Source organism: Tachysurus fulvidraco, chromosome 6 (assembly GCF_022655615.1).
Source record: "Tachysurus fulvidraco isolate hzauxx_2018 chromosome 6, HZAU_PFXX_2.0, whole genome shotgun sequence".
In the NCBI taxonomy this organism is placed as follows: Eukaryota; Metazoa; Chordata; class Actinopteri; order Siluriformes; family Bagridae; genus Tachysurus; species Tachysurus fulvidraco.
The window spans coordinates 28,634,291-28,649,756 of NC_062523.1; the positions used below are offsets into that span (position 1 = coordinate 28,634,291).

Below are 15,466 nucleotides of genomic sequence, written 5' to 3' on the forward strand. Positions count from 1 at the left end.
TCTATTAGGATTCAGTCGAGACTTAAACACTTTGTTTAAATTTTGTCAGATTTTGTTTTTGTACGATTTATTTATTTATTTATTCTTACAGTGTAGTGAACCTGTAGTACATTTTATTCATAGAATCTCTCATTTTTTGATTGATTTATTTCTATACAGACAAACATGCACATTGTTTTACACACTATTTTACAAAATTCAGTTTAAAATCTTCTGCAAATCAAATTCGATCCAAATTGTGACGTGGATCTTCTCATGACCCGGAGTCTGTAGCCGTGACGAATACAGATGATTAGCGCTGTCGCTTCATTAATTCGGTCAGCACGTCACATTCAAAGCCTTTTCTATCAAAGCTTTTAGTATTAAACAACATGCGTGAGTTAACAGAACAGCATTTCTATATACTTCATGCACTGGATGTCCCTCTGGAGCGTGATCGACTTCAAATAGAGCCTGAAATAGTGCACCTCCACCTCCACCTCCAGAACAGGATGGCTGTGCCAGACGGTGCTGAGATTGATTTAATAGCTCTGGGGCATGTACAGACAATACGCAGTTATTTGTATACATATTTTATGTGCGTTTTGATACCTAATTTGTCAGGAATGCACGCCTTGGGTACAGTTTACTCATCCGTTCTGCTGAAGTGTTGTGAATTACACTGAATAAAGAAAGAGGAGAAATAGAAAGAAAGAAATACAATCTAACATGGAGATCAAAAGTAATTATGAAGTTTAAGCTAGATAGATAGATAGATAGATAGATAGATAGATAGATAGATAGATAGATAGATAGATAGATAGATAGATAGAATAGATAGATACAATAGATAGATACAATAGATAGATAGATAGATACAATAGATAGATACAATAGATAGATAGATAGATAGATAGATAGATAGATAGATAGATAGATAGATAGATAGATAGATAGAGTAGATACAATAGATAGATAGATAGATAGATAGATAGATAGATAGATAGATAGATAGATAGATACAATAGATAGATACAATAGATAGATAGATAGATAGATAGATAGATAGATAGATAGATAGATAGATACAATAGATAGATACAATAGATAGATAGATAGATAGATACAATAGATAGATACAATAGATAGATAGATAGATAGATAGATAGATAGATAGATAGATAGATAGATAGATACAATAGATAGATACAATAGATAGATAGATAGATAGATAGATAGATAGATAGATAGATACAGTAGATAGATAGATAGATAGATAGATAGATAGATAGATAGATAGATAGATTCAATTCAATTCAAGTTTATTTGTATAGCGCTTTTTACAATAGACATTGTCTCAAAGCAGCTTTACAGAACATAAACACAGAGCAGAAGGTAAACATAATTAATGATAAAGGAAATAACGAATAATAAAAGAAATAAGAATTAACAGAATAAAAATTCTAGATTATTATTAGATGTATATAGTTCACAGTGTGTATGTATTTATTCCCTATGAGCAAGTCTGAGGTGACTCAGGCAGCAGTGGCAAGGAAAAACTGCCTTAAATTGGTAAAGGAAGAAACCTTGAGAGGAACCAGACTCAAGGGGGAACCCATCCTCATATGGGTGACACTGGGGGTGTGATTGTAATATACAGTCAAACAAATGTTGTATTGGTGTGAGGTTCAAGGACTTCTGATCTTCTGAGCACCACAGAGTCTAACTGGAGATGTCTCAGGATTCTTAGAGTCGGCCTCGGCTCAGTGGATGTCCAAAGGCTTCGTCCCACAAAGGACGATGGGAGCTGGTACAGTGTCTGGATGCCTCGGGATGGGTACAAAGAGAAAAGCAGTGGAAAGGGATTAACATATCTGCCGTTCATAAAAATGTGCTGGTCTGATGTACTGGTGCATGATATTATGGGATGTATTATGTGTACGCCTGACTGAAGAGATGAGTTTTTAATCTGCATTTAAACTGGGAAAGTGTGTCTGAGCCCCGAACACTATCAGGAAGACTATTCCAAAGTTTGGGAGCTAAATAAGAAAACGCTCTACCACCTTTAGTAGACTTAGATATTCTGGGAACTACCAAAAGCCCTGAGTTTTGTGATCTCAGAGAGCGTGAAGGATTGTAACGTGTTAGAAGACTAGTTAGATACATGGGAGCTAAACCATTAAGAGCCTTGTACGTAAGTAGCAGCAGTTTGTAGTCAATTCTATACCTAACAGGTAGCCAGTGTAGAGATGATAAAATTGGGGTTATATGGTCATACTTTCTTGTCCTAGTGAGAATTCTGGCAGCTGCGTTTTGGACTAACTGTAACCTATTTATTAAAGATAGATAGATAGATAGATAGATAGATAGATAGATAGATAGATAGATAGATAGAATAGATAGATAGATAGATAGATAGATAGAATAGATAGATACAATATATAGATAGATAGATAGATAGATAGATAGATAGATAGATAGATAGATAGATAGATAGATAGATAGATAGATAGATAGATAGATACAATAGATAGATAGATAGATAGATAGATAGATAGATAGATAGATAGATAGATAGATAGATAGATAGATAGAAAAGATACATAAAAAAGAAATGTATGCACTTAGCACTTATAGATCTCATACCATCAGCATTTTTTTTCTATACAAAAACACTGTGGAGGTAAAACCCTCATTAATAAGGTGTGAATGTCCGATGCAATGTCCGTCCTCGTTTGCAGCTTGCTGTCGACCAATTGTCTCACACACACACGCACACACACACACACACACACACACACACGCTCATTTTTCTTGGCTGCATGGCTTGGCTGCCTGATTTATTTTATTCATTTATTCATTCATTTTCTTCTCGGGCGTCAGCGGGCATCGAGGCAGGATACACCCTGGACGGACTGCCAACCCATCACAGGGCACACACACTCTCATTCACTCACACACTACGGACAATTTTCCAGAGATGCCAATCAACCTACCATGCATGTCTTTTGGACCGGGGGAGGAAACCGGAGTACCCGGAGGAAACCCCCGAGGCACGTGGAGAACATGCAAACTCCACACACACAAGGCGGAGAAGGGAATTGAACCCCCAACCCTGGAGGTGTGAGGCGAACGTGCTAACCACTAAGCCACTGTGTCCGTATTTTGTTTGGAAAATAATTAAACAGTGTGTAGTCTATATACTTTTTAATTTCTTCCACAAACTCATGTTCAGGAAAAAAGGAAACCTCTGTAACATTCAATTCAGTTCAATTGAATTGACTTGTATAGCTCTTTTAACAATTCACATTGCCTCAAAGCAGCTTTACAGTAGTATGGAAACAGAATTAAAACAATTAAAACTTTAAGTTTCAAATTAAGTTACTATTAAGATATCTAACATTTATCCCTAACGATCAAGCCTGAGGTGACGGTTGTGGTGAAAAACTCCCTGAGATGACACGAGTAAGAAACCTTGAGAGAAACCAGACTCAAAAGTGAACCTCATCCTCATTTGTGTGACACTGGACAGAAAATAGTCAATGTTAATGAAATAATGTCCTTTATACAAGAGTTTGTACTGTAGTTGAGTGGAATTAAGCGGGTCAGCGTCATTTCTGAGTTCACCGCAGACCTGACGCTAATTCCTTTCTGCCGAAGTCTTCATATGATCTATGACGAAGACCCGAGCACAAAGCTGACCGACTCAACAGTAGCTCAAAGATGGTGTGAACTTCTCCGTGCAGCCTCATTCACAGCAATCCCATGAGTCAAGGGCTGTCAGGGCAGATCGATCCCCAGCAGAGTGCACACCAGGTGACGTGACTTTAACATGAACTGCTGATGTACTGTAGTTCTCATGTGCTTCAGGTTGATACGAGCCGCTCTTTGTATTAATTAATATATACAATATTAATGAATGTAAATTACACAACTATACATAATTCATGCGCTTTGCCTTTAATCACTTACCTATCTTTTTTTTTTAATGTTATCATCAATACCGGAATAACACACACTGTATATACTACAGTATATACAAACATTTACATAGAAGTCTCTTATGTTATATCTTTAGATGGCATGCAGAGAAAAATCATTATTTGTCTGATTCTACTCGCTGACCCTCTCGTGTGGGCGACGTTCTCATCCGAGCTCTATCGCTGCAATTTATAATATTATTATTCTTGTTATAGTTATTACATTGTTATCTTCTATGACAGCACTTACTTTCAAATGAATGTTTTTTTTTTTTTTTGTAGAGACCTGAGGAAGGACGTATTAATGAAAAAATTCACCAGAGCAGAACTGGAGAGTTTCTATTGCTCCATTAATAGTTGTTGTTCTCGTCATGAACTGTATGGACGGACTGTGATGGTTTGAACTAATAAAGTTTATAAGCCGGTATTGTAGGAAGCATTTAATGAAGATCGATAAAAGTGCATAAGAATAAGGACGCTGAGAATGTAGCAAGCAGCAAATTATTACCTCGTGTACAAATGATGGTTTACTGATGTCCTCGAATGATTAGTTTTTTTTTTTTTTGATATTTATAACCGACACGTTGACATCAAACTAGTTGAAAACCTTTCTTTCTTTATTTCTTAAAAAAAAAAAAGTTACTTGTTTTCTGCAAAAATCAGACACTGCAGCTAAAGTGAATTTCCAAGGACAGCGTTCATTTTCCTCCCGACAGTATCACAAGTCTGCATTTGAAGATTCACATCCAGGGCCATTTCTTCCTGAACCTGACAAACAAGCTATAAGTAATGCTGATGAATACAAGTACAGTAGGAGGGTTTGTTTCCCCTCTGTACATTTCTTATATAAACAATTGCACATCACTGCTATGGGATTTCATCTTCAGATAGAATTCTACATCAGTACAGCAAAATTTCACCCTGGCTATTTTTCCAAATAAAATCGGAGAAATATTGACATGCCCTCACTATTTTGCCTAGAAATCGTCCCTTTGGCTGTCGTAATGTTTGCTCCGACATTATTAGCACCTTTTAAGTAAAATTTGTTAGACATGTGGCTTTTTTTTAAATACTGACACCAGTTTCCACAAGATGAAGGTTAACCTTTATATTTAACCTGAAAGAGAAATACAGTGATCCCTCGTTTATCGCGGTTAATGGGGACTGAACCCCTCGCGATAGGTGAAAATCCGCGAAGTAGGACAGGCCCTAAGTTTGACCTTTTCACTGACGGTCATCATCTTCCTCTTCCTCTTGGGCTCACTAGAGGAATCTTTCGCAGGCGCTTAGGAGGCATCGTAAGGGCTTAACAAAAAGTTAATTTCGAACACAATACGCGAGACCATAGTTGACAGCGTGAACGAGAGTGGCGAGATACAACAAGGGAAGAAGCTGGGGGAGGATGCGATGATGCTCAACCAATCAGCTCAGATCTCACGCCGGGAACCAATCATGTGCCTCATCTGAGTGCCCGTGGGTATGTACAAAGCCTCTGAGAGAGTTTCTCTCTTTTGTCTGGCATTCTGGGAAACCATTTTTATTTTTATTTTTCAATGATTATTTTTGAAAAATCGGTGATGCACTGAAACTTGAACCGTGAAACTTGAACCGCGAAGTGGCAAGAGATTACTGTACTCACAAACACTAGTTAGAGAGGGTTAGAACTCACTGTATGCTAAAGAGATGTGCTGTAGCTGCTTGCTTGTAGTATTCAGTAATGGGTCTATCCATTGTAGCATGGCTCCTGAGCAGTGTAATGAGGGTCATAGGTCTTCTTTGAGGTATAGTGCAACTTCCTTTCCAAAGCACTATCCCTTGCAGTGTAGCAATAATACATTTACATTAGCATTAGCGGCGGCAGCTTGATGGACCTGGGATTAGAAGCTTCCATCGATAGTCCAACACCTTAACCACAAGGCTGCCATTTTACCAATGGACCGATCAATTGTATGTGGCAATAGTGACCACCTGAGGCGACCATTCGAGGAACAGCAGAAGTAATCAGAAGAAGACTCGAGAAAGAACCAAACGTTATCTGAAAATAAGATGTCAAGAGATGAAAACCAAACACAGAGAACCACTGGAGAAACCAAACCTAACATCAGTGTGAAGATGAAGCCAGACATGGATGTGTATTCACACTGTACACAAAACAAACTGGGAAGAAAATGTCAAAAAAAAAAAAAAACAACAACTATAGTATAATGATGAACACACCACAAACAACAAAACAGAAAAGCAAAGAAAAGCATGTAGATTCAACCGATTCAAATACAAAACCTGACTCTGTAACAGAAACTTAATAAGGCATCGTTGTGACCAAAATAACTGTGTAGAAGAATTACACTCAATCCCTTTATTTGTAAAGAATTTGGAATGGTGTTAGTAAACTAGACTGAAACCATTCCAAATTCTAATTTCCTAGAAATGTGTCATTCCCCAAATTAAGACTAACACTAATAAACACCAACTCACCAAAATATTTGTATATTTTTTAACACCTCTGAGCTGTGACAGGTTTATACTGTGCATATAATCTCTCTTTATATATATACATATAAAGATCTCACGCCGGGAACCAGTCAAATCGGTATATACGTATGTATGTATGTATGTATACTGTGTAAAAAAAAATATATATATTTTATTTATTGATTTTTATTATTTCTTTTTATAATTTTCATTTTTTTTTACAAAGTGCTTGGAAAACTAATACGATTATGTATTTGTGCGACTTTTTTCAGGATCTGCAATTTTCAGTGCAGTTTTTTTTTTGAGAGAGAGACACACACAGAGAGAGAGAGAGAGAGAGAGAGAGAGAGAGAGAGAGAGAGAGAGAGAGAGAGAGAGAGAGAGAGACTGCTATTTCTTGTGGAACCGGTTCGATATTATTCCTTACTTTGTTGAACTTGGTTAAAATGGCCAACTCCCTGATCAGTGATGTGAATACTGAACCAGGGACCCGATTGAGACACACCCTTTGTCTCTTTCCCAAGTATCTCTGTCTGTACATCCAACTGACTACACCTTATCTGTCTTTTTGGTGACTTCCTTCTAATTTTGGATTTGTTTGCTGTCGAAAAACTAAAGAACGTTTTCCGCATCCATCGCCATCTCCGCCTCCTGACACTGCGATTATTGATGTTTTTTTTTTCACAAGTACCTACGACTGAATCTAAACAAGCTGCGACAATGAACACTAATATTCTCATCCGGTGCTGCAAGTGGCTACTCATGCGATGTCGGGACTACTGATGAAAGCATGTGTGTGGTGTGTCGGTAATGAGCTCGCAGGAGCGTGAAAAGGGCACTGTTTTAATTTCTACTAGTATGCAAAGAATGTTGAGTGTTTTTAAAAGTTTTTTTCAGTCATCTGAACGGAACGATTCGCTTTCAGTCTGTTCAAACCAACAGCTGTTGGAAAAAAAATAATAAAATCCTGTCTACCCGTTTACAAGAGAAGATCCCAGACATGTTGGTGGATTTTACTGACTGGCTTCAATCAGAAAGTGTTTACCTGGACAATCCTAAGGTTTAAAAAAAAAAAAAGTGACCTCTATTTGATGTGACCTCTAAAACCTGGCTATCATGTCTGTTTAACACGAGACACTGTGGAAAAACTTCACTCACGCTAGCTATTTAAAGGGGCGTCTTGATATATACGCTGGTTTTGTCAGCCAGCAGAGAAATTATAAATATTCACGTAATATTTCTTTCACATTTGATCTTGTAATAGTGTTAAATAAGGAGACTGGGTAAGTGCATATCTGTGCTGTCAGGGGGTATTTCGAATAAGTAGCATAAATATTAGCCCTAATTTTAGATGACACACTAATCTGTCACCTGTCAGGTCTTGGATAGATTTACAGTGGGATTAAATAATATGTATACTCACTTGACATATCAGAGACATTAAAAAAAAAAAGGAACATGACTAATGTCCTATAAATGATTATGCAAATTTAGCAGAAAACGTTGATTATGCAATATGCAGATCAGCACGTACCATTCTAAAGAGAGAGTAATTCATTCGGCTGGAAAACAAACAAGCTCCGGGCTTCTCCCAGACTACGATGATGATGAAAGGGAATATGTTTAGAAATTTACTGCAATTTCTTTTGATAAATGAACCAATAAAAGAATCTAAATTTAATCCTCAAGCTGTCATCATTTGTGGAGAATATGCATATGGAAATATTTTTTACAGTTCAAAAGGATCATAATAATAGAACGACCGAGCATAAAGACGACTTCTCCGACGAAGAGCTCCTCAAAGATGATTCTCTGCTCCCTGCAGTAGGAACTCATAAAATTAACATTGCTTATTAAATGCATAAAGATAGCATCATCTTCATAAAAATTTCAAATGAAATATAATGATGATCCCGAAGAGTTCTTTCTTTCTTTCTTTCTTTCTTTCTTTCTTTCTTTCTTTCTTTCTTTCTTTCTTTCTTTCTTTCTTTCCGAACGTGTGAAACAAACTATATGTATATAGACACATGGGATTTGTGTTACATGCTCTAGACGATCTGAAGTTTGGGTCATGCTGAAATACCGCTTCAATTTTTTATTATTATTTTTATTTTTGCTGACCACGGACTCCGTAGGACAATCAGTTTTGACTAGTGGGATGTGTCTTGGCAGGATATTGTTGTCTAATTATAGTGTGTCAGCAGATTTCACAGCCACGCTACAGGGCAATGGGTAAAGTGCTATGATGGGCTCTCGAGGGACCCGCATAATTCGAAATGGTCTGATGAGTTTAAGAAAAATACACGTCCACCTCTCTGCCGTGTGGGAAATGAATATGGATTAAAGAAATGAAATGCAGCCATTTGACTAGTGTTGTTGTAGTAATGGAAAAATGATTTAAAAAAAATAATAAATCCCAGACACTTCAAATGGGATCCACAAAGGTTTATAGGTGTTACATGGAATAAATATTTTGAATTTAATTCCAGAATTACATTCTTACATTCTCGATTAGTTTTATTCATAGGACAATATTTTACCACCAAACCGATTCAACTCAATTCAAACAAACAGACTCGTGTGTTCAGGATGGTCCCCACTTGCTGAAGATGAATGAATGAATGAATGAATGAATGAATGAATGAATGAATGAATGAATTATATCAAAGCAGCAAACCAACTTGCTATCTACTGTAATAATACCAACAGCTAGCATGCTTGAAGTTCCATCTTTAACGGCAAGTCATCAGTGTATGACTCATGATGTTTCCCATCAACAGTTCAAGACAATATTGCTTTTGCTGTTCTAGACCTACAATTAACGGATCAGAAATGCAGACTTTATGGCACACACTTTTATCCAAAGTGACTTACAACTGAGCTGAACAGATGATGGTTCAAGGCACTGTTCAAGGAACCAACACTGGCAGCTTGGCAGGACTGGGATTTGAACCACTCCCTGTAGAGTTCTTGCTCTTTCCCTCTACAATATAGTAGAGTGAAGTTTGTAAGATATGCCCGTGGAAAGCTGACTTTAGATATCAGGGATAGAATTTAATTTATTTTGTAAAGCATTGAAGCCTTTTGGGAGGATAAGCAAGTTTGTCTCGCTAGTCTGGGGTTGGGGGGTTAGTCTGGGTGCTCTGGTTTCCTCCACTAGTCTGAAGAGAGGCATTGTAGGTTGATTGGCATTTGTAAATTGTCTGTAATGTGGGAGCATGTGTGCCCCAGGGCACTCAAGGGGCAAAGCATTGGCAATACTTCATCCAGGGTGTCCCCTGGGACAAGCTCTATGTTCCTTATGACCCTGTATAGGGTGAATGCTACAAACAGTGGATGGATGGATGGATGGATGGAGCTTTTTACACTGTTTTAATTTTACATTGACAACAAATCCACCCATACCTGATGTCTTATGGAATGCTATTCATTTTTTTACCTTATTTTTTCAACTTCAGCATGGTAGCTTAAGGTAGCTTTCATGTTGGTCTTATTACAGTAATAAGAAAGTTGGTTTGCTGCTTTGTTGGATTCCTTTCATTCATTCATTTATTCATTCTTTCATACATTTTCAGAAGAGACTTTCCTGAACACGTAATAATAATAATAATAATAATAATAATAATAATAATAATAATAATATGTTTAATTTATATAGCGCCTTTCCCAAGCTCAAGGATGCTTTACAAGGTAAAGTATTTCAAGACAAATGAAATATAGTGTAACATACATATACATATTCGTCTGACATTTGCCCAGGACGACGAAGAATCATACATATACATACATATACATATTCGTCAGACATTTGCCCAGGACGAAGGATCACATGCAGCTGCATGAGATAATAACAGAAGACAGGACTATACACAAAAACATACAGTACAAGAGATAGGACTCTACATAGTACACGATACATATACCACATTTCAGAAAAATTAGTGATAGTGAAGGTTGAAACGGTGTTTCTTAAGCCTTGATTTAAATGCAGACAAAGTGGTGATGGTTCTGAGTGCAATAAGTAGGGAGTTCCATAGTGTTGGAGCAATGACAGAAAAGGATCTGCCACCTGCAGAGAATAAACGGTATCTAGGAATACAAAGAAGTTCAGAATTTGAAAAATGGAGTGATCGTGAAGGTACATAGGATGAGAGAAGATCAGAAAGATGTGTGTGTGTGTGGGGGGGGGGGGGTTAGTGCCTTATAAGTGAGCAGTATGACTTTACGTACAAAGTAGGTTTTAAGTTTCAACACTCATTGCATTCGTTTGCATGCTCATTTGTACTCATTCACAATATTTTTAACTACATCTACTCCTTCCCTTGTGCTGCAAGTGGCCACTTCTGTGAAATAGGAGATACACTTCAGAGTAATTAGAAAGTCGATGATGTTGTAATCAAAGTAACATCAGGGCAAAATGGAATCTGTGGCGTACGGATGTGCCTGCAGCAAACAACAGGCTTCCTAGAGGACTAATATCTTCAATACGAGAATCTAACCCTCTTTGTTATGGCTACTCTGACATTTTTGCTGATGCATCCCGGAATATAGGGATATATATATATATATATATATATATATATATATATATATATATATATATATATATATATATATATATATATCCCTAGCATATCCCTAGCATATCCCTAGCAGTATATCCAGGCATACTGAAAAAAATATATGAGGCAGCGATTTCTTTACTGTGGCTCAATAAATTCGGATCCAAAAACCTACACAGACCAGTAAGCCCAACCCTCACCCTTAACGGTTACAACCTTCTGTAGCTTGCAATAATTCTGATGGAATCATAGTCATGTTGATTGTGCACTCTTCCCCAGGTAGTAATGAATTCTGCATGGAACCTGGAGGAGATCCAGGTGTCTTTGTCAAACTTTGGGGAACAGGCAGAGACTCTTCGAATATGTTTAAAAGAGCCTTCTGTTCTCATCTCCTCATTCATATTCTGTCACCGGAGTGACTGTCACTCTGGGTGCTTTGATGACAAATGGTGACATCGTGCTCCATGCCATCTGTGCAGCATTAGGACTATGGTGACAGTGTCAGCCTTGATAAAGCTGCTAAACAAAGGTGGACATTTTAAACCCATGCCGCTCGGTGGGCCATTTCAGATTAAAGAACAATGACCTGTCACTCAGAAACTCATCACACACTTCCCGCGCTCTAACGTGAATACCTCAACTCCCACATTGTGCTCGAGGGAAGCCTCTCAGACTCAACAATGTGCTTTTTTTCCCCCCTCAACAAGGGTGTGGTGGAGAGCTAGTGGTTATATTTCAAAACCCTTTGACAGCACTCATTGCATATTCATGCACTTCAAACTTCATGAGCGCAAAAGCGGAAGCATGTGTCAAATACAAGCAAGATTAAAAAGATGAGCGTCTGATTGCATGTTTTATGAGGTGCTCAACTTCGAAGTTCTAAAAAGAGACCTTACGCATGCTGCCTTCCATTACATAAACACCGTTCTAATTAGTATGCCCAGGGTGATGTTGTTTAATCTTAGTCAAATAATCAGGAACCATATATTTTGCCTTGGGACACTAAAGTCTGCTATGCAATGCAATAAAAGTATTATTACACTATTTTTGGCTGCGTTGTTACTGACAGCAGCAAATCATCATCAACTGTCAGTTCACACCCCATGCATGAACATGACTGAGAACTATAAGTCATCAGAAGGTCTAATATTACAGAACTTCAAGTCAGGAACAACGTATCTGTCGAGAATTATCATTTGTAAGATTAATGAAGGTCTCTTGCTACGAGTTAAACTTTTTTTTTCTTCACTAGGGCTTTGCGATAATTTAACAATCGACTGTTTTCTAAATTCTCCTGCAGAACTGCGTGGCGGATCTGTCTAACGCTGCTTGGACTCGATGGCTGATGGAGTATGAAGAAAATAATTGGGTTCTCTGCCTCATATTGAACCATCGTATTGCTCAAGGTAATGGATGAAAAATGTCTGTCACTTCTCCATTCACTTGCTAACATCTTTGCAATAACAATTTTCTAATATGGGAGGAAATCAATTCTCTCTCCACGATAGAAACCCCCTCATTCACATGATATACCCCGCCCTTAAGCCCCCCCCAACACACCCACACACACCACGACCACTAACCACTGTTGTCTCCAGATACCAGAGCAAATGCGAGCATATGCATCAGATACAAAGCCATTTGCTGCCATCTTTCCCAAGGTAATTCATTTATTGAGCCCAGTGGATGTCCTGATCAATGCGCGCCTAAATTTAGAGGACGGTTCCGCTTCAGCCAGAGTCACTATTCTGAGGTAATCGGTCAATGTGATATTTATGACAGCAGTATTATCAGCGGACGATATTCTCTGCAGCAGAGGTCAGCGTGTTGATGGCTGCTGTGGTGTGATGGCATTGACCATCTTAAAGCAGAACAATCTCATCCCTGTCATTTTGAATAGTTTATGTGATACATAAAATGGGAGCTTTGCCATTTTCCTAAATTAGATCTTATTTTCCCTGATGATATTGAATGAGGGGAGATTCTTCCTGGACCTGTGTGCCCTTACTCCTAAACTAAACTAAACTAAACTAAAATTGACTTACTTAGATTGAATTACTAATTGATATAAAAATATTGCATTGGTGGCTTAGTGGTTAGCACGTTCAACTCACACCTCCAGGGTCGGGGTTCGATTCCTGCCTCCGCCTTGTGTGCGTGTGTGGAGTTTGCATGTTCTCCCCGTGCCTCGGGGGTTTCCTCCGGGTACTCCGGTTTCCTCCCCCGGTCCAAAGACATGCATGGTAGGTTGATTGGCATCTCTGGAAAATTGCCCGTAGTGTGTGTGTGTGTGTGTGTGTGTGTGTGTGTGTGTGTGTGAGTGAATGAGAGTGTGTGTGTGCCCTGCGATGGGTTGGCACTCCGTCCAAGGTGTATCCTGCCTTGATGCCCGATGACGCCTGAGATAGGCACAGGCTCCCCGTGACCCGAGAAGTTCGGATAAGCGGTAGAAAATGAATGAATGAATGAATATTTTGCATACGCCCTTATCCAGAGTGACTTATATTTTCTCTCATTTTTATATATGAGCAATTAAGGGTTAAGGGCCTTGCTCAGGTGCCCAGCAGTGGCAGTTTGGTGGATGTAGGAATCAAACTCACAACTCACACCTTAACCACTAGGCTATCACATCTTAAAGATGACTTGAGCATCCGCTCAATTATTCAACATCAGAATGGGCTAAACATGTCACCATTATTGTTGTTTTGTTAGCGCATGGATCTGATTCTTCATGAGCAAAAGTTCACCCAAACTGTACAGTTAGTGATTAAAAGAAGTTCAGCCGATATATATTTTTTTTTCAATCTTCAACTGTTTATAACCATTAGCTTTTGGGAATAGTGAGAAGAAGAACTTGGATTAAAATGAACACATCACCAACAGACGTAATTAGACGATAATACATATTCCAATCCTAACAGTTTCTGTATATATCCATGTAAAAAAAAATGTGTGTGTTTATTTCTGAGCACGGAAATAGCAATTGTGAGATGACTGGAAGAATATTGCCCAACACCCAAATGAATTAGAAGTACGAGGCCATTATACTAGCCAGTTATGCTTGCGTCTGCATGACTATAGAGCCTGTAATGCATAATGCACAAAGGACTGTACTGTACGCATCGAGTTAATATTAAGTGTTGGGTTACAGTCAGTTAGACACTTCTATGAATAATGTATAATTGAGCACCAAGTTGGAGCAAAATAAAGTTATCTAGTAGTCTTTATAAATAATGAAATAAAAATCAATTCTGCATACAGTATGATGCTGATTACAGAATTCAATCTAAGCAGCCATTTGTATTTATAGTACTGAAACGGCGGCGTGGCAAGACAGTACAGACAAACTTCTTTTACAACAATTGGTATCACAATCAGATCTAATATACACGCAAGAATATATTTTTTTAAAACACACTTCACAGGGGGGCACAGTGGCTTAGTGGTTAGCACATTTGCCTCACACCTCAACTGTTGGGGGTTCGATTTGCCTCCGCCTTGTGTGTGTGTAGTTTGCATGTTCTCCCCGGAGGTTTCCTCCAGGTACTCCGGTTTCCTCCCCGGTCCAAAGACATGCATGGTAGGTTGATTGGCATCTCTGGAAAATTGTCCGTAGTGTGTGTGTGTGAGTGAATGAGAGTGTGTGTGTGCCCTGCGATGGGTTGGCACTCCGTCCAGGGTGTATCCTGCCTCGATGCCTGAGATAGGCACAGGCTCCCCGTGACCCGAGAAGTTCGGCTAAACGGTAGAAAATGAGTGAGTGAGAGAGTGAATGACACACTTCACAGAAATGCATTCACATAACAGCTTGTTGGAATATGATTGCTCTATTTCTTTATTAATTGGAAATCGACATATTTGTACAAATTGCCGTAATTTTAATGTTGTTTCTTGGTATACAATGTAATATAATGTATTACCTAACATATTAACATTTTGTGAAATTCCTTCCTAATCCAGAGATAAGGAAGTTATGATGATATCTACATTGATACAGTAGATATTACGATGCAAAGCTCTTCAGAGATATAAACTATATGGCGGTGGTGTCCAATCTTATCCAACCAAGCAGAAGCTTTTATTAGACTTTTTAGTGGCTTCTGCTCAATTGGAATGAAGACCATATATAGAAAACTGAATTTGAACCTTTAATGTTATAATAATCTCAACTCTTCTGAGAAGACTTTATACTAGATGCTGGACTGTGGCTGTGGTTGGCATTCACCGCCAGTGTTTCTGGAGGTCTTGGAAAAACGGCCTTTTTCAAAAAAAAGAGAGCATACCTACGATGGATAATGAAGGACAAAACAGTCACACAGGTAAATTTTATATTGTATATCTATTATGAAATGAAGTGAAAAAGTGAAAGTGACGTGACATACAGTGACCCATACTCAGAATTTGTTCTCTGCATTCAACCCATCCAAAGTGCACACACACACAGCAGTGAACAAACACACACCATGAACACAC

At 38.3% G+C, this 15,466-nt stretch overlaps 1 long non-coding RNA gene across 1 annotated transcript in view; it reads left to right on the forward strand.

The window, feature by feature from the left end:
- Nucleotides 1-15,466, forward strand: part of LOC125141402 — a 78,107-nt gene that overhangs the window by 36,796 nt on the left and 25,845 nt on the right. Inside the window, exon 4 of the long non-coding RNA XR_007140771.1 lies at nt 12,294-12,399. This is a non-coding gene — a long non-coding RNA (uncharacterized LOC125141402). The remainder of the gene's footprint in view (nt 1-12,293; nt 12,400-15,466) is intronic.